We start from the raw sequence: 23,156 nt of genomic DNA on the forward strand, positions 1-23,156 counted from the left end.
ATACCGGTGCTGCAGAGCTCTGGGCTCAGAGCCACTCTCGTGGCTGCGTTCAGATGTTGCTATTGATCTAATCTGTAGCGAGATGATCACAGGAGACACTCCTTACATTATTTATCTTGGATTTGGGGTTGGACGGGGATTTTTTTGTTGCTTGTTTTCTTCTTTATTCATTTCTGTTATTATTAATATTACACGCTGTTAACAAATTCCGCAGACAAACGACTCTCACCTCTCGTGACACATTATTAATCACAAGCGATGAAGGATTCTGCATTCCTCACCGCTCGAGCTGTGTGCGACCAAGCCCAGCTTGTGATCTACCCACAGCGTAACGCAGGGATTAGGCACCACAGCATGCAGGCGAGGACGACACACAATGTGCGGGGCGGGCAGTGACACAGGCTGGGCATCCCGATTCCCACACAGCGCCGAGGGGAGCAGGAGCCAGCGAATCCACGTTCTGCAGCTACACGGCGCAGCCAGAGCCAGGGAAGAGATGAGAGACGCCAGCTCTCCAAAAGATTGATATCTGACAGGGAAACCCCAACACGCAGCTAAAACCGCTCTGATGTTCTGATGCCCTGCTTTGCACAGAGACATTTGTCTGCACATGGGTTCATTTCGCTCCCAAATTCCTCTTGCTGGACCTGTTATTTGGGTCTGGCATTCCTGCCCCCCACTCTGAGTTACTCAGTCTAGGCCCTCTTAAGCAAGATTTTGATGACAGTCGCAGTCATAGATGTGGGGAATAAGCAGACCAACTCTCAGTGGCTAATAGCTTTTGCCTGTTTTCCAAACAAGGATTTCTCACTGGGACTCCTCCTGGAAGCAAGAAAATCCCCAAGGAGGTTTTGAGGAGCAGAAGATGAAGGCCAGGCTTTAAGCAGGGCTCTTCTGGCCGGGCTCCTGAGCCAGTGAGCAGCCCGTGGCCCTGCTCCATGGGATGGCAGCTTTGTGTTCCTGCCTGCTCCTGAGTTAAAGGGGGCATGGAGCACAAACGAGATGCACAACGGAGTCGCTGCAGCTTAATGACTTATCACATTCGTGATGGCTACTGGGAGGAGACCAATATCGTTAGACATGTACAGCATTGAGCTTAACGTGACCCAGCACATAGTGGTCAATCAGCAACACAAGCTGTATGGGGGGAAGAGGGGCTCCCTGCCTTTGGTGCTCTCTTTTTTCATTCTGATTTCCTCCTCCTTCCAACCCCAGAGTTGCTCAGCACGAAATACCTGTTTGCTCTTTGTCTGCGGAAGGGTCTAACACATACCTGCATGCCATATGACCTCCCTTGCACACACATACATCAAAAATGTCAAACTCATCTCCAAGGGTTGTCAGAAATAGTTATCATTGTAGCCTGAGCTCTTGAGATTGCGAATGGTAATGCTGAACCATCCAAACAGGAGATGTCATCCTGTCACCATGAATGACAGATGATTATGGCTCTTTCTAGATGCCTGTAATTAACATGGCTTTCTAGCTTTGACACGAACATCCAGAAGCCCAGTAGATGGGGAAATCATTTGGAAGCTTTGGCTTTCTTTTCCTCTCCTGCTTCTTTACCCTACAGGTCTTCAAATAAACTGAAGAAATCACCAGTGGGTCACTAAAAAGCACCATAGGAGGGAAGGTGCAATTCAGAGCACCAAATAACTATGTGGATAAATATCAGAGCTGAGGCTGAACCCAGGCATTGGACATGCACAGTTCTTCCCCTTCAGTGTTCAAACATGAATAATGCGGGGAAGGGTGCCTGGGAGTCACGTTGTTATCTTGAAAATCAGGATTGACTGCTACCAATCCCTTTCTTTGGCCTATGCCTCCTAATATCCTCTGCCATTTCTGTCGTCTATCACCTTTTTGCATCTATCTGTTAACATTTTTGCTCCTGACCTATGACAACAGGCTTTGTCAGGGCAATACAATTTAATATGTGGTGGATGCACGATGTCAGCAGTGGGCTTAGGTATCTGAAGAGCCTGGTTAAGAATAATAACTCCCTGCTACGTATCCTGGATTGCTGTTTAACTACATGACGCTGAACATCAATCAAAGAAGGATTAGATGCTCCTGGTAATAGATAAACAGCAAAATGAACAAGATCATCTAAGCTCTTCAAACAAAATCATGTATTTTTAGTCTATGGAAATCCAAACCAGGGCTCAGCCAGAGAACAGGAAAAAGCAAAACAAAGATTATTGAAAGCTTATGTTTAAACAGTTTCAGCCCAAATATTTACTGATGGCACAAAAAAAGAAAAAAGAAATGATCGTATGTTTTGCAAGGAAGAGCTGGACCCTTTAATTGCATAGGAAGCCAGGCTCAGAGAATGAAAAGAATAAACAAACATACCCCCTGCAGAATTCACTGCAAAGCCTGTACATTTGTTTACATTCCCATTTCTCTTTAACCTACATTTCCCCTGACAGAGGCGTTGTTTTGGGTAATAATCCTTCTCATATGGGCCAAATCTACAAGAAACTATTTGCAATTCATTTAAAATATGGATTTTGGAATCTACTGTAAATCCCTTTTGCTAAGATAAAAAAGCACAGAGAAGAAATAACATGCTGTTTAATCTTTGGGCTCATCAAGTCCTGGAAGATTATTTTGACAGTTAATTTGATGTATTTAACTGAGCTTCCAGTCTGCACTGCTCAAAGAAAGCCATCATTTATGACTTGCTGTTGTGTAGGAACATCCCAGATAGCTGCAGTGTCTTTTGAAGAAATATTTTCAAGGGGAAAGAGCATATATTAATGCTTCCCTGCTGTTTGAGCTCAATACTTCCAAAGTCCTCACTGCATCCTGGATGCCTTTTCCTTGGCTGTTCCTCAGCCAGTGGATGGGCAGAGGGAAAGCAAAGGGTCTCTGCAAAGCACGTGGGGGCTCCTCCCAGCTGTGTCCCTTGCAGTCCATAGTGTAGAAATGGCTTCATTACTGCACGCCCCTCAGAGGCTGACGCATCCCTAGGGACTGGCACACAGCCATACGTGGCCATGGGGTGCTTGTAGAGGACTGGGAGGTCGCCACGTGTGCAGTGGCATCAGCCTCCCCCAAAACCACCTTCCTTGCCTTGGGTGCAGATTTTCTACGGTGAATATTGCAGCGCAAGGCTCCGGTGCTCACGGCTGGAGCTGGCAGAGGCTTTCAGGCACCGAGCGCTCCTGCAGCAGCTCGACAAGTCAAAAAAACAACAAGGGATGCTGTTGTGCCTTACGTACAAATAACAAAAAGTAGGTCAGATCCCACAAATGCAAACAGACAGGGGGGAAGGCGCTTGCGGTTCTTTACGCTCATCTTTGGGAACAGCTTCGTAATGAGGACCAAAAGCCCTTGAAGGACAGCACCCAGGCAGGGCTGCTCGGCGTGGTTCCCTCGTCCCTGCCGGATGCTCACGGCCAGACACCACTTGTGACCAGCTCAGCACCCGTGCACGTAGAGGCTGCTTCGGGGGGGGACTCCTGCCACACTGGTGTGATAGACTCCAAAAATAAATGCCACAGGGCTGCTGCGGGAGCTGGGGTCAGCTCCTTTGCCTGGTGTAGCAGAGCTTGTCGCTGTCGGGCGATGCTCTCTGCAGGGAGGACTCTGCCGGCTGAACAGCCCTCTTCAGGAGGAACACGAGGCATTTCTGAGCATGCATAAGCAAGGCAGGCTCATTACCATTTCTAAAATCCAGCTGATGAAGCCTCTCTTGGCTCTGTCACCTCTGGCTTGAGGACTGATGAAAACAGGGAATTTCCATGTGGTTTACCATGTTTTGGGCTGTGCCCGGTGCAGCTGCTGGGAGGGGATGGGGTGGCAGAAGTCCAGCCCAGCACATGGGAGCCCCTGTGTCCCCCCTCATACTTCAGGAGGAGCCTCACCCGGTTGCCATTTATGCCACAAGAAGTGCTGTTTTGGATAAACTTGCCCACAGCCCCTGGGTACAGGTAGTGGTGCCCAGGTGAGCGAGGATGTGCAGGAGAGGAGGGTGACAGCAGCTGCCCCCCGCCTCCCCCACTTCACAAACCAGCCTCTGCCTCGTTTTCTCCCTTCACAGCTGAGGCCAAGGAGATGCAGGGAGTAGGGGGAAATGTGGAGAAGTGGCCAGCAGAACCAGGGTCATTCTCATATAGCCCAGCCAAACAGTTGGTTTTGGCCAACAACGCATATTTTTGACTGTTCTTTCTCCTCAGAATGCATGACTACAGGAAATAAGCCAGCAGTTTTCCTAAGCAAGGATAAAACCTCATCCAGTGCAAGGAGGTGGCTTCGTTGCATTGAGCTGGGATGAGAAAGAGGAGCCAAGTCACCAGGTGTTAATCGTGTCCAAGATTAATCTACAACATGGTACTTCCATCTCTAAACCTCCAGCCCAAGTGGTTTTAGTGCCAGACTTGCGCCTCCTATCCCCAAATCCCAGCAAAGCTTGAAGCACACCCAGCTGCAATTTGCAGGAACAGCTGCAGACGTGGAGGCTCCCAGGAGCGTGCTTCACGCGTGCAGGCTTTTCTCCAAACCCTGCAGTGTCAAACAGCTGGCACGAGAAACCGCGGTATGCAAGCAAGCTTCACAGCAGCGACTGAGCCTGGCTGCAGATTCCCTCGCTGTGAATATCCCCATTCATCAGCGTGGCTGCAAATCAGCAACAGCACCAAGAGAAGCTGAAATTTCTAGAAGGAAGCAGGGAGCTCCAGGGTCTGATTTTGGGTGATGGCGTCAGTGAGGCTTGGGTTGCCCTGCCTGAGCTGTGCCCGCACACCACAAACACTTTGCTGCTTTTTCGGGCCGCAGAAGGAACGTCTGAGTGCCCACAGCAGTGCCTGTGCACTACAGAGTCTGGGAACACCAACTCCCTGTATTTCCTCAAATAATTGTGGGAGTCACCTGGAAACCCACACAATACGGTTTTACAGGTGGTGTACAAGGACAAACCCTTTGGTTTTACAGGGTCAGAACCTGTCCTTTGAGCTTCTGATTGAGGACTACTCAACATACCACCACAAGGCAACTGCAGGACTTTCATTCAGCAGCTGGTCCAGGTTTATTTTGGTTTTGCATCGCTGGGCAGTAAGGAAGGCTGTGAAACCAGCTGGCTACATGTCATCTGCTGTAAATTATATCTTCCCTGCCAGCATTAGCCAAGCCACTCAAGGTATTTCTAACCAGAGATTTAGTATATTCTTACCATAATTGAAGTATACAGTATTAAAAAATAACTGCATTTTTTCTTTTTTTTATGACTTAACTACAATTGCCAAGTGCCTGTGTGCAGCTCGACTATTATAAGACTGCATTAGCAAATGGGAGTTCATTTGCTGCAGTTGACTCACTCCGGGCCTGACCTAAGCCCACTAAAATGCCTTTCTGCTGTCTTGAGATTATTTTGGATGAGGTTGTGGTGATACGAAGCACACTCGGAACAAGGAGGTGTTGCACAGATGAGGAAAAACCCTTCCTAGCAAGCGTGCAGATGAGCCGAAGTCATGCCTGGTACCACTCGGACGATGCCCGAAGGAAAGTGCCAGGACAGGATGGGGCCTTTTCAGCTTTGACCTTCGCTGTGCATGTCCTTGGGAAGCACCAAATTAGTTAATCAGAGGAACAGCAAGAAAAATTTCTCATTATAAATATTCACAGGATCGCATGCCATCCAGCAAATCCTGTCTGAATGAAGGAAAATAAATTAGGAGAGGATGCTGGCCCGCTGATTAAAACTTAACCCCCGCTCCCTGTGATGGGCTGACATTTGCCAGCTCCTCAGAAGCTGCAGTCACACAGACAGCCCCTCCGGCTGCCGGTGACATTAAAGGATGAAGCTCCTCGATTTTAGCAGCAGCAGGTACGATGGCACTGATGCTCCTGGCTGTTAGCTGCACAGGGAGCAGCCCCGTCCCCGGGACGAGCTCTGGTGTCCTCCTCGCCACTGCAGAAGGCAGGAGCACAAAGTGCTTTGCTCCCCTTTGGTACGTGCCTGTGAGCTTTTCTTCCTAAAAGCAAACCTGTTGGCAACTGTATAGCTAGATCCCCATTTGCTTCAAAGAGAGAAAAAAATAATAAAAACATGAGGAAAAGAAATGCCCCTTCCAATGCTTACCAAGCCCTGATTAATTTTTCATTTACAATTATTTTCTGTGCAGCACTGGAGAGTTCAGGTGGTAACATTAAAAATTCCCTGTGCCCTCAGCTTTCCCTAATTAAAATTGACAACCCTCATTTTGAACCACAAACATAATTACCCGGTCCTCCTCACCGACTTGATAGCTGAGATTGTTTGTTGATAATTTATGAGCACCGGGGAAGATGAATAACAAAGCCGAGGCTCTCAGAAACCTCTCAGCTCCTGCCTTTGAAGTTCCAAACGTGCCAGCGCAGAGGAACCTGCGCCGAGGCTGCGCAGAGGTGTCCCTCCCCAAGGCTGTGCCATCACTGCCACGGTGACACCCGTGGGACTCCCGGTCCCACTCTGAGCATTGGGAGCGGTCAGTCAGAACGTTTTTCTGAACAGTTTGCAGAAATATTAAGGCACCTACTCAACCCCAGCTGCTCTGCGGTATGAAAGCCACCCTGGGGATGCCCAGCTTGCTTTATGGCCCCGTGCAACACATGACTCTGTCCAAGGATGGCTTGAAAAATAGTTTTCCCACACCAGACCATCAAACAAACTAGATTTTCCCCAGGTTTTCCCACATTTCCTTATCATCTAAAAAGAAGTATCGTAGTAACACTAGAAAATCCTACACATATTTATGGGTAATCCCAGTATTTATTCCCACAATAATGTGGGAATATTGTGTTCCCCACAATAATGGCACACTGAATTTCTGATGATAACCACAGCAAACGTGTGGAGGAAAGCACCCATCACACAGGTCACCCAGGCTGGGCCAAACTACTGTGTACATCAGGTGAGGGCAGGGGAAGCAGTGAAAAGATGCATTTAAATGACTGCTTGCTGTTGGGCTTAGTTAGGGAAAGTTTTTCCTGGCCCTGTTCTCAGAGAGGGATTTCTAGGGTGCAAAACTTAAATGCTACTTCGATCAGAGTGGCAAAGCCCTTCCTCCAAGAAAAATTGCCCCCCCATGTTTAAAGACAACAAGAACATGGGGTTGTTTTGTCTATCAGTGCTTGCACAGCCTGACCCACTGCCAAGAACGTGGAGGCTGGAGAGAAGAGAAAGATGGGGAAGAGACTGAAGTGCAGAGGCAGGATTATTAGAAATTCATGTATAAATGAAATAGCATGCTGAGAGCTAGGCAACATCACTGAGCAACACAGAGTACAAACAGACAGAGCAAAGCTATGCTATTTCCTTTAAGGTCAAAGCTTTCTATAAATTCACAGCAAAAGCAACTCAAGTGCACTCTGTTCTCCCCTCGACTTACCCAGACCAAAGGCTGGTGTGTATCCGCATCTTTAAAGAAGCCATAACTCTCTACATGGCCATACACATCTATCTGCAAAGGGCAAAAGAATCCAACGTGAAACATTTTGTTCCTTCTGCTGCATGAAATTTTCCATGCACAAATCACTGACTGTGTACCTGCTCGTTGCTCCTCTCTGAACTGCAAATAGCGTGCAGAGTGCCATTGCTATAAAAGAGCATTGCCACTCTATTGGCAATTTTCCCTGCTAAATTGTAGGAATTAATAAATGAATGCCTGCCCAGGTAATTAAGAGTCCCCTCCCCAGAGCCGGCCCAAGATGATAACCATGATGTTAGATTGGATTCAGCAGAGACCAAAGTACCAGCGTTTTTCATTTAAGCTGCATCCAAAGCTGCACACACACAGACCCCAAATTTGGGGGCTTTATAATGAAAAATTTAAGACAACAGATTTAATGGGGGGAAAAAATCAAAGTGGCTCATTCTGGAAGCGTTAAAATAGTATTTTGACTTTCAGAAGAAATTTTTATATTAGCAGCTTGGTGAAGCCAAGAGGAATTTATGAAACATTTGGATTTTAGCAAATTACTGGAAACACTTCAGCGTAAAACACAGCCCAGCTCTGCCTCCAGCTGGTACGGGGGGTTCCTCTTTCCTCAGGTTGTTCCCAACCTGTTTCCCTTCCACTGTTTTCCCTCACATTACTGTTATTTCATCAATAACCTCCATGAAAAATGACAAACCACTGAAGAACAATTAATATCTATCCATTTCCTCTGGCATTAACAAAACGCTTCATTTACAAGCCAGCTCTGCGTGCTGTAACCCAGACACATGCCACAATTGCACCCATTTGTCACCAACCCAACTCTTGGAGTGCATGGGGACAGCACCAGTCCCCAAGGGCCAAATCCTGAGACAGGATGGGAACCTCAGCCCCCCAGAAAGAAAATTAGGGGAGCTCAGTGTCAGAAGGTGCAGAGTTACAAGATGGGCATGAAAGGGACCTAGGGGTGTCAGAAAGGAGGGCTTTTCTTTGGGATCACAGGCATGTGTTCAATTAAGAAGTACACAACCAGTCCTTGTGTGCACAGCTGCTGGCACCAGCCCTTATCACAGGTTTGCCATCAGCACAAAAATGGCTTTTAAGAACTTCTCATTAAAAGCAACAAGGGTCAGGATTTCCCCAGTCAACACAAAGAAATTATGCATCTTGGCTCTTACCATGTGCATGAGCAGAGCTAGTTCCTGGGACCATGCTGCTACTCAAATGCATATTAATGGATTTTTTTTTTTTTTAAGTGAATTTAAAGCAGAGTGAGGGAAGCAGACAGCTGGGTTGCCAAAATTCCCACCAAGGTGTCACCTCACCCACACTGCGATGGGGCAGGACGCCACTGCTGCTCCCACACATCACGAACCAAGCCGTGCTGTGCCACGGCACCCACTCTGCCCCCCGAGAAGAGACCCCGTCCCTGGGCACTGTTACCAGTGAGCAGAGCTTGAAATAAATATTCCAAGTTTAATCACTGGCACAGTTGTCAGAAAATTATTTTTAATTTGCCCTGTGCAGCATCTTAATTATGCAAGATCCAAGTTACTGCTATGCCCAGTACTCAGATTTTGCAAGGGTGTCTTACAGAGAGCAAGGCTGCTGTCACTGAGGCAGGAGTGAGGCCTCAGCATCTGCTGCTTATGGATGGAAATAAGTGGTTTTTTGCTAATTAAATGTGTATTTTACTTTGTTGTGGATGCTCAGCTCTTGGTGATTTTAAGCTACATTTCAATCTCCACCTTATAATACAAGAAGGACGAAAATGCACTTTTTAGTTCTGATCTAAAATTTGCACAACTCTTATCATTCAAGCAGGACAGACGGGGAATTTGGGGCAGAACCATCGCCTGCTCTGCCCCTTCCCACCCGGGCTGTTCCCGTCTCCTTCCTGACCAAACCCGTTCCTGAGCACCACGTTCCCCTGAGGGCTCCTTGGGCAACCTCCTCCTGACTCACCCTGCGTAGGAGGGCCCTCAGCAGCAGCAACCACCCGCGTCCGGGCGAAGCTTCGGTGACACCTGGAAAATTCCCCTGTGACCGGGGCACCTGAGCTGGGAAGGCCACAACAGGCTCTGCCAGCCGTGGGCCACTCCATGGTGTTTGGACAGCCACTGCAGATATGGAGCTGAGTGTTTTAACCCAGCTTGGTCTCACTGCTAACCGTCAATGCCTAACCCCTCCATTTCCTTAGCCCCTCCGTTTCTAACCATCCTATTCCTGTTCCTGAGGAACAGGGTCTGAGGCCTCCAACCCAGCTCAGACCTCAGCTTAGGAAGCCATCAACAAACCAGGCCTTGCTGCCCAAAGCAAGGCCCTCAACCCCAAAAAGCTTGTTTAGAGCCTCAGGTTTGTTGAAGCAGTGTCTCCTGAGGAAGCCAACATCAGTGAAAGCCCCCCAGGTGCCCCCTCCACGGGGTTTGTGTTGGGAAGGAAAACCCCACAGCACGGCATTCACCCTCTGAGGGAGAAGTGCAAAAAGCCGGCACTTGGGCTGTTTGAGAGCAAACTGCTGCTGTAAAAAGCTGACAGGAAGCTTAAGGGAAAAAGAGCAAAAGCCCTAAAACTGCCGATCCGGTTTCCCCAGGACCCCATACCATGGGCTACCAATCTTCCAAAGCTGGCACATGAGCACATCCCAAACTGGGGATTTTACAAGTCAGGAGCAACTACGAGTAGCTATAACTTCTATAATCCCAGAAATCCAGGCTCTGGGTGGGTGGTTTTCACTAACACAGCAAATGGCCCCACACTCCTGCCCGGGGCAGGGGATGCCCAGGAGATGTGTCAGGGCCAACCCGGCACTGGGCACCAAGCTCCTGAGTATGGCAGGCTGGGGATCGGAGCAGCTGGGACCTGTCACTTTGATGCCCAGGGCTTTGCTTTGTGGTCACAGGCCTCTCGTTCAATAAGTATATAAAACCTAAGATGGTTTCCTTTACCTGATGGGATTTCTTGGGCTACAATTAGCATCACAGGCTTTTAAAATGCAGGAGTGTGAGTTTACAGACATAGCTGTCAGGTAGAAAGGGAAAAAAACCCACCCCTTAAATTACCAGCAGCTTTGGCTTTTCCATACTGATACACAACCACAGCAGGCACCACACCGTCAGTGCTGTTGTCCGCGTCCTCAGAACAACTAAAATGGAATAATATACATAATACAAATAAAACTGAACATAACAGTCTTCATGGTTATAGCTTCCTGTAAGATCTACGCAGGTTAGACTTTCTGTATAATTAAATCTATAGATTGCCTTCGAATGCTTACCTTGCAGTTCCCAGAGCTCTGATGAGAAGTGTGCTGTTCGCAGCGACAAGATTTATTGCATCTAGCACTCTATATTATAGCTGCTCTGCTAACCACAGTAAACAAGATATGAAAAGCAATCACACAGATAATGCCATGGAGGAACAAGCACCAGCTCTGACTTTAACCCTTTCACCCGCCTCCATGCTGGAAACTCCAGTCAGTATTTATGTGGCACCATCCAACCCCGGTGCGTTAAGGTTTTTATTTCTGCCCTAACAGAGCCAGGGCCTGGGTTTCTCTCCCCTCATTTCTAAAGCACCAGCATTGTCAGGAGATGTGGATTTACCTCTGTTGCTATTGAGGGTACAGCCCATGGTTAGGTTAAAGGTTGGGCTAGATGATCTTGGAGGTCTCTTCCAACCTAGATGATTCTGTGATTCTGCTGAAAGAAAACTAAGTAAGCAGAGCCCAGCCAGCTGCCGTGGCCTGGGGCTAGTTAGCAGGACCAGCAGGGAAGGACCATGGCTGTTCCCAGGGGAAAGGAGCTTTGTGGCTCTCCAGCCCACACTCAAAGCCTGGTCACCACTGGATTTCAGCCCCCTCCCCAGGGTTGCAGTGGGTCCCGGGCAGGGCTGGGACCTCCCAGTGTCACCGCGGGCTCAAACCCGCTTCCAGCAGGATGCTGCCAGCCCAGGATGCACTGGTTTCATTTGCAGTGGTTTGCATCACAGAAGCCTGGATTTGACCCTGGAGACTTAGAAACATAATTTAAAGGGCAAATTTCCATATGAAGCTTGAGTGGAGATGCGTAAGCTCAATCAAGTCACTGCTCGCTAGCGGAATAGGTCCCTTGCTGCCCACACACCGGAGAATATTCTCTCAGCCCCTCCTTTAAATCTTCACCAGGTCCAGAAAAACACCCCAGAGACAAGAATAGAAAAGATTAAAAAAACACAAACATTTCTTTTTGCCATTGCCATTCAAGTAATGTAAACAATGAGCACATATTCCTTGCACCTAATCAAATAAATAAAGCCCTGCTAAATATTAGCACAGGAGGAAGCAAGCAGTCACTTGTTTTCTGCCTTACACACGTAACTTATTGGCCATTTCAACCCAGAGGAATAAGAAATGCTCCACAGGCAAGAATTTGCTGCTCTATTACAGTATTTTCTGCCCCAAAACGCAGTTAACTGTTTACAAACCAGATGAAAAGTCCAGACGTGTTTCATTGCTTCTTTTATATAGGAACAACTAGCTTCCTTTCTTTCCTGTCCACTTTTTTCCATCTGTATGATGGTCCCTAGCCAGACAGAAACTGACACAGTCCTTGCCCACACAGAAGTTCAGAGTAATAAGCCCCCTTCAGTGGTGCTGAGATTGGGCAACGGAGAGGCAGCAGCAAGGCCTGGGGTTTAAGTACAGATCAAACTGTTCTATCAAGGGCAGAGAGATTGAAATATGTTGGAAATAAATTTAAAAATAGACCAGGGTCTGCAGTCCAGAGTGTATATTTAGTAGTTGTGAACGGGAAAGAGCAGAACGTTACTGGAAAACATTCAAAAGGCATCTACGAAAGATTAAAAGATTTCCAAGCAGAGAGTTTTAGGGCAGGTTGCTATGGATGCTGGAGAACGGCGTTAACCTCTGACCCTCAAAACAAGATACGTTCCCCAAAAGCCATTTTTCCAGGAATGGTAAAGGGAATGATAGTTCTGGAAACCTCTGAGAAAGGAGTTATGTTGGTACACAGCAGTCCTGAAGCACACAGGACCTTCAGCCCCAGTGGCAAACAACCCTGGGAAGGACCAGGAGAAGCAGCCTAACCCCTCCCCTAGCCTCTCAGTCAAGGTTTGTCAAAAGCATTTTCCCCACCCAGGCTGTTCTTAAACATTTCTTGAGGTGGAGGCCGTCCCATCCTCCTCCCCAGTGCAATCCAGTTGTGGCCTCGCCCCTTATGCCCGATATGTGCCCTGCTTGCTGCAGGTAACTGTTGCTCCCTGCCCCATCCACCAGATATATGTGTATATACATCCATATACTTATATCCAAAACTTCTGCAGGATTGGATCTTTCAGCATGATAGAGACAGCAGGAGACTAATCTTCCGTGAAAATGACACTAATAAGGATGATTATTTCCTTGCGAGTTTTCCCCTTGTTTTGTCTCTTAAGGAAATAAACCTTTGTGGCATCTGCTGCTTTTACAGCTCATCAGCCCGGTACATCTGATGGAGACAAGATGCATAATAGAGGGCAAAAGGCACAGACAGCCTCCAAGAGCCCACCAAAAGCTGTCAGTGCCCGAACTTCTGCCCTTACAAACATGGTTCCCTGTGACATAAGTCAGACCCATCGATTTTTGACCCAGCTGAGAAGCAGCCCAAGACTTGCACACAAAAATGAGTACTCTGATATTGAAAGATTAATGACAAGGAGTTGAGCGTGGGCTATGCATTGCTTCAGGCAGCTCAGGGACAGCAAGCACATGTTTCATCTCAGGCAGTGCTTGGGTGCTGGTATCACTCACCGCAGCGGAGTTTGAGCTGTTCACCCACCCCTGCCCCCATGGCAGAAGGCTCCGAGCTTGGATCACAGACAAAATTTGGTTGCAGCATAGACTTCTTGTCATCACACACAGAAAATTAAAATCTCACAATATCCTGCTTGGGTAGAGCGCCCAAATTTATCTACAGGAAAATGGCCCTCTATTTATTTGTTTCTATGGCAAACTCATGAATGGATAACCTGAGTTACTACAACTATTCTGTAAAGCAGCTGATGTCTGAGACTAGACAGAGGCAAAATAAAGTTTGTTTTTATAGTCAAAGCAGTGAAAAGTCACCCCCCTTAAGAAACATGGAAGAAAAACTAATGTTTGCATGGGAAGTGCACGTGCCTGTTTGACCAGAGCACACCCACAAGTGTCTTTCCAGGACACAAAAGCAATGATCACTCTCATCAGGTACAGAAATTTGATCTCTTTGTAATATAATGGAAGAATTTCAGAGATTCCTGCCTTATTGATTTTGCCTAATGGAACAAGCTCATTTCCTAGGGGCACTACATATTCCAGTCCGCAACACAAAGGGCAGGAGAAATCCTCCGTTCCTACTCTAGCAGGCTGTCAGCATTTAATTAATCCAGGGGCTGCAGGGCAGATTCTTAGTGCAACCAAAAAGCTCAAGACAAAACATCAATTTATGCTCTGAATGCCCCAGTGCATTGCCGTGCTCCGGGAGCATTTAACTGGAGGCTTCACGGCTGGACTGCTGGTAGCAGCTGAACACCTGTCAGATTCCTCCCCTCCAAGGCCCCTGCCAGTTACTCTCCATCCTTTAGAACATCAAAGGCTTTCAGTAGGAGGTTCTCTTTAATGCTGACTTTCCATCTACAGATAAATGAAGGTTTCCTTTATATTTGGAAGTATATGGAAAATATCTGGTGTTTCCTTAACTGCAAGCACACACAGAACAACGGACCTGGGCAGGATCTTTGGGAGCATCCCATAACACTCCAGTTGGTCGCTGCTGCTTGTCAGCACCTCCTCTGAATGCCACCACTAAGTATGCACACACCTTGTCCCTGATCCCAAATACAACCTGCACACATGGTGGGGTGCAGAGTAGCACACAGTTTTTTCCACTCCACACATTTCTCTTCCTCTTATACTGCAGACCCATTGAGTCACCTACTCAAAGACTTTTTTTTTTAAGCAGCTTCGTAGATAAAATTTAGAACACAAACTTTTAAATTACTCGTTTTGTTTTCAGTTACAGGTCTTGCTCCCTGTCAGTGCTACAAGCTGCCCCACTTTGCCTCTCCGGTCTCTCCTTTTCTCTTCCCACCCCCACAAATACCTCCTGTCCACATGGATGTCATTGGTGAACATCTCCTGCTTTGTTTCACTGCAGGTTAGCCAGCTAAAAAACAACTCACCAAAAAAAAAGTATAAGTTGTAACAGCTTGTGCATGCTGGGGCAAAGCTACCACCTCTGTATGCCTTCAGGGACCCACGCAGAAGATCAGGTGCACTGTCCAGTAATTTAAGGCCCCTAGGAGCTCCCTCCCAGATGCCCAGGGCTCGTAGTGAGTAGTGTTGGCCAACAGAAGTGGATGAACAAAAATATTATCAGGGACACCAGGTCACCCAAATCTCCTGTTGCTCTGTTTCTCTGAGCATTGGGAATGCAGATAACAGGCAGACACCATAGGGGAGGTACTAACCAAAAGGGGAGAAAAAACCCTACCGCAATACAACTCTGTTTTCAATCTCTCAGGCTTGGCAGGGAACATGTAATTCAGGGCCATGTCCAGGAAACAAGTGATTTTACAGCCTGGCGTGGCACACTCCCCACGCAGATGACAAACCTTTTTCTGGCACCAGATGCAGACCAGAACTTGACACTGGTAGTGATTCACTGTGAAAATGTGTGTTGATTGACTTGGCTTCTTCCAAACACAATGCTACCCAGAGATTAAAAGCTACACAGCAAGGACTTTTGAAACAGATGAATTTGTGAGCATTTCTCAGCTGCCAAAGCAAGTAGTTATCTTTAGTGGTTTTCAAACATTTTGCCCCTTTCTTATTTTTTCAGAATCAGGAGGCTGGGAGTTGTTAAAAATGAGTGTGGCAACAAAACTTTTCCTACACATCTGAAGGAAGCTCAGAGCAGGGTTGTTTCTGTATCTGCAAGCTCAAGTCTCTATTGACTGGAAGTTTGCAGTGATCACTGCATGTTCCCAACAGTGTCTTCACACTTCTTTGGCACTGGGTACAGCGATGCAGAATGAGGGACCTACATACAAGAAAGGACAGGAAGATGACGTGTGTCAATGAGATTCCTTTGGTTCAAGGCTAGGGTTTCTGTTCCTTTCCATTTCAGGAAGAGCTCAATGGCACTAAGGGATTTATTGTGCTACAACATTAACCTAAATTGTGATTCATGCACAGTAAGAGAAAACATGCCAAGGCCACCCACTGTCCTGTTCCTTCACAGGGGTTTAAGGATGGTTGAAGAGCCCCTTCAGCAGTTCCTTCAAGTTGTACTTCCTTGAGCAGAGACAGAACCAGACAGCCTCTAGCAGTGCCTGAGAAGCCGCCAAGGTCTCAGGCGCCATGGGAGCATGAGCCATGAGGAACCAGATCTTTGTCTCCCGGCCGTTGGCTTGGGACAGGCTGCTTTGCTTTCTGCTCTGCACAAAGGCAGCAAGCAGCAGCATGCTTCAGAGAAGTGGGTGGACAGCTGGGATACCTCTGACTGAGCAGACAATGATGCCCAACAGGGCTTCGACCATCCCAGCTAAAATATCATGAAACAGCAACAAGTTCCCTGTGTGCCTTTAAAACCAACTCCCTCTGTACAGCCTGATAAGGGTTTTGTCCATCACCAGCACCAGTGGAATAAATACTGGTTAAAGCATGGCATTGGGTGCCTGATCTTTAGCTCTTACATTAAGAGTGGATGCAGCAAGTGGGGAAGCGCGTAGGAAGGTGCCCTACCCCTTAGCGAATTCCTTGCCATCCATCTCCTTCCCACGTGTTACATCCCAGAGACACCACCGGCGTGCAGATAACTGGGTGCTGGACCGCCGCCAGCCCTGCACAAGTAAGGGCACATCCAGGCCCAAGATGTTTTCTGGCATCAGCATCCAGCTTTCTTTCTAACTAAAGATGCTTAAAGGGCATTATAATGGCTGCCTGAATATCCGAGACACTCCCATTACTGTCTGATTTCCTCGTGCAATAACGCATGGTCAGATTCACACAAGGCTTGCAAAGGATCAAATCTGCTCTTTTCAGAGACAGCTGGGAATACCCCGGAAAAATGTGAAAAACACAGCATGTGTTGGGACCAGTGTCTCTCCCTCATTATTCCATGTAAATACAAGCAATCTGACCCTCCAAAAAGACTTTGCATTTCTCAGAAAGTGACCATCTGTCAGGCAGCAAGGGGCGCTCATTATTTAAATTAAGGATCTTTACCCTGCTGCCATTTTCACTCACATCTCATTATAAAAGAGTTTCTCTAACACCCCATTCCCCTAGCACGAAGACCTGAGATCACAAGTCCCCCGGCACCTTTCCCAGCAGCTATTTTGCCCATAAAGACCCAGCTAAAGGATGCCAAAATACGTGGGCCAGTAGAGCCCTGGACTTGCCATCCCAGAGAGTTATACAAACCAGGAAACACACAAAGATTCCCTCATACTGTAATTGTGTAATAGTGATTTTGGGGTATCTTATGAGATTTAAGTTCTCTAGAGGGGAGCGGATACACGTGGTGGGGCCATGCAGAGGTCTATCTGCAGGCTGGGGCTGGCAGGAGCTGCCCTCGCATGCTCCATGGGCTGCTCCCTGCCTCCTGCTACCCCTCTCAATCTTTCCAAATAACCCACACTGTGCAAGGGGAAAGGCAGCAAGGCCAGTCAGATACTGGTAGTAGTCATCTGTGAATCACAGCAACACCTTGTGCACAACTGCAGAAAGAGGGACAGAGGAAACCCAGCACAACTCGACTCCCATGGGCAGCTCTACAGCTTTCACAGGCCCGTGCTGCTGGAGAGACAGCTCTGGGATAGTTTTCCTTGCTAGTTCTTGTTAAATCAAGAAGCATTTCTGCCCACCCCAATCAGACCAAGATAATCATACCAATAAATCCCCAGCCTGACGTGATTTGCTAAGTGTGGTTCATTATGGGATGCACAGCTCAGAGAATGTTACTGAGGAAGCAGAGCCAGCATCAGACCCCTGTCCCCACAGACCTGTGTCCTCACAGCTCTGCCATGGGCAGCCCCCTCCCCTCTCCAGACCTTGTTTCCCTCCTGGACAGTATGAAAAATCCTATTTCTTGTGGATGGGTGGGGGAATAAGTGAAGGACCACATCATATCCAGATACTTCAGTGATGTAAATAAGCAAGGCTGGTCTGAGAAATACCCAGCTCCTGCTCGGCTGGTGGAGCAGGTCCAGCTTTTCACAGGCTGTTGTCTCTATCACGAAATACCCAGCGCACCAGAGATGGAAATGCCTGACTTCCCTGCGGCGTGAAAGACAGCAGGGGGAAGCTCGTGCCAGCCGCGATTAGAGAGCGCTGGGCTCTGGGTTGGCAATTGCACATCGTCTCGAGGTACCACACGAATTACAAACCCTTTGCTAGAGGCAAGCTGCACGGCCAGACGCCGGAAAGGATTGTGAAGAAGTCGTTCTCAGCTGGAAAGAGCCTTGGGAGTGCAAACTATTTATTAAACCAAAAGAGACAAACAGCTTTTAATATATCATGTTATGAAGTGAATCAATTCTTAGCACTTTTAATAAGGCAAATTTAAAACATCGTCAGAAGAACAGGAAGGGATCTATCCAAGGCAACTGTAAGCTTTCCACAAGCAATCCCAGCCTGTGTTTATTATGGATATTACCACATTTCTGCAAGATGCAAAAATAAGAATCAACAAAGCACAGCCTGCTGTATCAAATTGCTTTATACTCTTAAAAAAGCCAAAAGGGAGGGGGAGCTTCAGGAATGCTGAAATGACATCAACTCTTCTCTTGATCAAAATCAAGACCGAACAAGTAGAAGTATGTGATCTTCTCAAGTGCTCGATGCCAAGTGACCCCATACCAGGAAATTCTGAGAGCCGCATTATAGATTGAGCCTGACATTTATCAAGGAGAAGCAAAGAAACACGTAGTGAATGTATGGGGGTTGGCTGGAACTGGCAATAGGTGGCCGTGAAGAAGCTCGGTCAAATGCTAGGATAACTGTGCTGCTCGAGATCATGTGAAGAAATCCCATTAGGTGTGACTAATCAAAGACTTGGAGGGGAATGGTCTGATAATGCCTGTTGTCTGCCTTCTTGGCATGGCTTTATTATGCTGCTGAATGTTTTAGACTGAGATTTTTAGAGGAATTGAATCTCTGCATGCCAGTCATTTGTGTTTGGTGTCCAGCCACAAAAACACCCTCTGCTTGAGCTCACTCCTGCTGTTACCAGCCACGCTCTGGGAAAGAAATAAAAAAACAAGCAAGTAAAAAATCTCTGGTACAAATTTAGGAGAGCTGGACAAAATTAATCAGACCTCATCTCTGGAACACTCTTCAAAAGAGATTAGCTGAAAGCAAGTCAAAGGCTATCATCCAAGAACAGCAATGGAAAAACATCCCAGAGACACCAGTTACAGCAATCACTACAACAGTTAAGGGAGTATGAATAGGAGAATATGGTGCTTTCTGCCTACCCTCTGCAAGTCCTGATTTCTATCACAAGATACTTTGCCATAGCACATGCCCCTAGGAACAACCTGTACAAGGTACAGAAGAGCCCTGGCCTCACACACAAACAGGGAATTATTTTTTCTTGATGGCCAATTTACCCACCCAAGTGAAATCACAGCACAAAGCCCCACTGAAAATCAGAACTCTCTATTGCACAAACAGGAACATAACCCTAGAAAAATGATGCCTCATTTTGCACTGGAAGAGCCTTAGCTGAATTTTTTTGTCTAGTTGCGCATCACACAAAAACAGGTCCAGATGAAAACGAGAACAGCTTAGGGAAACCAGTAGAAAACAAGATTGAATGAACTGGGACTATTCAGCTTGAAAAGAAGAGCAAGAGTGATGAACTTGAAATGCATAGCTGGCTTCCCTGCACGGAGGGAAGGTGGGACCTGCTTTCCATGCCTTTGATGGATCAGATGGGAAGAAATGAGCTTGAACCAGATCAGGGAGGGCGCAGAGTACATGTGCCTCTGTACAACCCATTATAGCTTTCGCCTGCTTCTTCTTGGGGTTCATATTTATGGAAGCAACGCTTCACGTCACACAGCCAGAGAAGCACCTTCACTATCAAATTGATGGTTAAATGAGAAATCAAAGGAACACTTAAAAATTTCATCAATGCCACTTGGACATATGCCTTCAGGCTGTTTATCTTTAAATGAGATGTCACATGTAATTTAGTGGCGAGATTAAGTATGGTTTTTCACTTTTAGTTGCATTGCTGTGGGCAGCCCTATATCAGTGCACACCTTCATTCTTTATTAGGTAAGATAAATGAAAATGGCACCATTTTTCTGAATTAAAGTCCAAATATCTGACATGTCAATACCGTCTAATGGAACAAAGCACTACAGATTCCTAGAGCAGGTGTTTAATTTGCATGTTATTACTGACAAGCAAGATTAATGCTTTACTAAGTACTTATGCTGCAATAATGAGAGAAGCAGAGGGGGGTTATACTCAAAATGGCTAACAAGGACAAAATACTGTAAGTTCCTTTTACTCCTCAAGTTGTTTTGTCATTAGAACTCTAGTCTTACAGCTTTGGTGGTGGGGTTTTTCTGGGGGCTTATTTGCAGAAAAAGCAGCCTGGGTCACACCACCCAGAAATCCTACAGGTTTTCCCTACAACCTCGAGGCAAAGCTGTGGAATGGTGGCGATGCTCTTGCAGGAAGCAGGGATGTTACCTACTGCTCCACCTCCCCAACCCCTCCTTCATCCAGGAACCCTTGTGCAAGGAGACAGAGCTTACACCTCACCCCCGAGGCATTCTGCCCCCCCAGGACATTTCTTTCTACACCACGAGCTGGCTCTCAGACTGCTTCCTACATATGCATATAACAGCAGAACATAACAAGAATCCAAACTGCTTCTGGAGTAATAAAAGAAAAGCTGAAGTGTAATTAAACTACAGCTCAGGGCCATTTGTTTTACAGGAAATCTGCTCTGCAGAGACTTGCTGCAAAAATGTGGCAGGATCAACCCTGCTCTCAGCATCACCACATGAACCTGGAGCCTCTGCCCTTGTTTCAGCAGAGCTCCTCTGTACACGTCCTGGTCCCATCATTTTGACAAGAACAGCAGGAAATATGCTCAATTTCAAATTGAAAAGCTATATGAGCTTATACATGCCGTGTATCCAGCTCCTGTTCTCCACTGCTGATCAAATTAGCAAGAACTTGTTCTTCACCGGATATAAGAAAAGCCAGAGGACAGCACTTGTATCAAGGATCTGCCATTTCACCACAACCAAAACCAAACTAAGAGACTTCCCCCTCCACAACTGCTCCCACTTGCTTTGAATACTTGCTGATAGGCACCAGCCCAGCTTCATCTCACCGCAGCACAGACCAAAACCAGCAGGCCAGGCCCTTTCCCTGGCACACACCAGCGATGCTTTGCTGTCTCCAGTTAGCACAAGCAGCACAAGGCCAGCAGCAGCGATGGCAGAGTGCCAGTGGGGCAACAGCGTTGGATTGTCACAGACACGGTGCCTTTAGAAATCAAAGTTTAGGTGCAAACTCAGCCTGAGAAAAGCAATGACCGCCCCAGGAGGCCACATCTGTGCTTGGACATTTTTGGCAGTGATTTGGAGTCTTGTTTCTCCCTGGCACCTGGTGTTTGGTGATGTGCCCAGGAGAGGGATCTTGCCTTTAAAAGCACACCACAGCACACCTTCAAGACTTTCATTACCTGATCTCCCATTCATTTTCCATGGAAGGACTTTTACTGTTTTGCAGACAACAAAATAAAAGCTACCATTCACTAGCTGTCAGGTTAATGATTCAGAACAGGCCCATGTGCATTGAAGAAAGCATGAGTTCAGGGAGTAAAACCAGTATTAATTGCAGCACTAGAGAGCAACAACCTCATTCATCAGCCCCGGGCCCACAGCACAGCGATGCTTTGGCCTCACTGGAAACCAGAGGAGCCCAGCCCAGCAGGTCAGCACACACCAGGCCTGTGGGGGCTCCTGAGGGGGGCGCAGGCCATACCCTGCCTCATGAACCAGGCAGGAGGGAGCGATGAACCTCAGGTGGAGGGAGAGGCTCGGAGCCACCACCTGCAAAAAAACCCTTCCAAAGCTATGGAAAGCCTTTTGTTCTCCCTTTGTCAGAAGCATTTGGTCATTTCCACTCTTTTCCATGCCTAACACAAAAAAGCAACCCACAGCTCTTTGGTGTTTTAAGGACACTCAGGTTTAGGGAGGGTCCCCAGCAACCAGACAGGCCCCAGGCCCCTCACAGCAAAGGCTGACAGCCTCGTTGTGCTGTGGTTTGAGCTCTCCAGCAGCTCTCCTCATGGGCACGGGAAGAAAAGATGCTCATTAGGGATGGCTGCTGCTGCCTGGGATCATGGCAGGGACAAGGAACGGCTGCAGGCACCACCATGCTACAGGACATATCTACAGGCCTGGCACTCAGCATCCCCCAGGGCCCAGGTGGTGAGACATACAAAGCACCAGCTGCCTGCAAGCCTGGCCCCAGATTTCCACATGCACCGTGAGGTATTTAAGCACAACAAGCTCTCCTGAAGTTTCTTACATTAAATAGCTTGATTTTTAAGAAATATTTCTCACCTAGTTTCTCCTGGGGCCAGCTTGAGGGCACCACCAACCTTTCCCAACTTGCTGTTGTAGCCAAAGAACTTTAGTCCCCATCTCACACAACACTACCACATCCCAGACTCACCCAGAGCTGGTACCCCCAGTCTGGGGGGCTGCCTCTCATTTATACCCACCCCAGGCCATTAGCACAGGCTCCACCTGTCCTCAGCTCCTAGCCACAGGGGCTCCAGCAGCATCCCCCAGCTGCATCCCCCTGCTGTATCAGGCTCTTCTGTCCTTCTGGGCAGCTCACAGCGAGTGGGGCTTGGGGAATTATTGGCCCCAAAGTGATTCCCACAGCTGAGAGCATTGCCTGGCCAGGGGTGCTGGGAGGATTCAGCATCACGGCTTCCCCAGCATGTGTCAGGAAAGTTCAGTCCAGAGGGGCTGTCTCTGATTAGAAGCACCTTACTCATCTTTTAATAAAGCACTTGCTATATTAAAAGCCAACCTTTTTTTTTTTCTTCTTTTTTTTTTTTTTTTCCATGGAGGAAGCTGTGTTAATAAGCAGCTCATTCAGCTGCTCTTCCTGCAGCAGCCGGTGCACTGCAGCCTGCAGGCTGGCAGGGAACTGTTGCGTTCAGAGTCATTAAGTAAAAGCCTTACCCATTGTGCTGCCATGCTCCCGCTGCATTGCATATCATAGAAGAAATGAGGAAAAAAATTAATTGCTATTGATTTAAATAAATGTGCTCGCATTATCAGGTGGCAGCAACAAATGGCCAACCTCACCGAAGCCACTTCTCAGAAGCTGCGTAAGCGGCTGCCTGCAATCCAGGCCTCGATGGGGCCTCAGCAGAATCGCTGAGATGAATGAGAACATTTGACTATTTTAGCCCAAATGAAAACAGAGCTCATTAACGTGATCAAAAACCTTGGTGTCTGCACTTCTGCACTGCTTGCTGTTGCTGCTGTGGTTTGAAGTCCTGACGTGAAAGGGACTCCTGGCATGCTACACAGGGGGCAGGTTACAATTTGGCATCACCTGGGGGCAGACCAAGGCCAGCACGTATTCCTGCAGCCAGTGAACCAACGGGCTGATCTCCACGGATGATGGAGGAGACCAAACTCAAGGCACCAAGACAG

General features: G+C 47.5%; 1 long non-coding RNA gene across 2 annotated transcripts; it reads right to left on the bottom strand.

The window, feature by feature from the left end:
• Positions 1-56: 56 nt before the first annotated feature.
• LOC106032895 (uncharacterized) lies at positions 57-22,804 on the bottom strand. Of its 2 annotated transcripts, XR_001205101.3 has the most exons (4): positions 22,044-22,804; positions 10,475-10,569; positions 7,377-7,448; positions 57-5,563 (listed from the first exon to the last, which is right to left on the bottom strand). It is a non-coding gene; the product is annotated as an uncharacterized lncRNA (long non-coding RNA). The 2 variants fall into 2 exon arrangements; XR_001205102.3 differs by lacking the exon at positions 10,475-10,569.
• Between the last annotated feature and the right edge of the window lie 352 nt (positions 22,805-23,156).

The sequence above is a fragment of the Anser cygnoides genome, chromosome 14 (genome assembly GCF_040182565.1).
Source record: "Anser cygnoides isolate HZ-2024a breed goose chromosome 14, Taihu_goose_T2T_genome, whole genome shotgun sequence".
NCBI lineage: Eukaryota > Metazoa > Chordata > Aves > Anseriformes > Anatidae > Anser > Anser cygnoides.